This window comes from Cyanistes caeruleus, chromosome 5, assembly GCF_971803275.1.
Source record: "Cyanistes caeruleus chromosome 5, bCyaCae1.hap1.1, whole genome shotgun sequence".
Lineage (NCBI taxonomy): Eukaryota > Metazoa > Chordata > Aves > Passeriformes > Paridae > Cyanistes > Cyanistes caeruleus.
In genome coordinates this window covers 23,829,597-23,829,906 of record NC_141705.1, presented here as the reverse complement: position 1 = coordinate 23,829,906, position 310 = coordinate 23,829,597, and positions in this window count along the sequence as shown.

Sequence of the window (310 nt, the reverse complement as noted above, 5' to 3'; positions counted from 1 at the left end):
CAGGGGCCCGGGCTGCGCCGGGCTCCGCGGGGCAGGGACCCCGCGCCCCCACGGGGGGCCGCGCCCGGCTCCCCCGGCCCCCGGCCCGGCGGCGGGGCCGGCCCCGCAGCGCCTCCGCCGGGGCGGGGCAGGGCGGCCGGGCGGGGAGCGCTGCGCGGGCGCGGGGGAGCGGCGGGCCGCGGGGACTGTGCCCGCGGGCGGCCCGGCCGAGAGCGGGGGGGGGCACCCTCCTCGCCCGTGGGGTTTTTTTAAGTTCCTTTTCGCGGTCAGCCGGAGGGACGAAGTGTCTTCTTCCCCTCCTCCCCTCCTC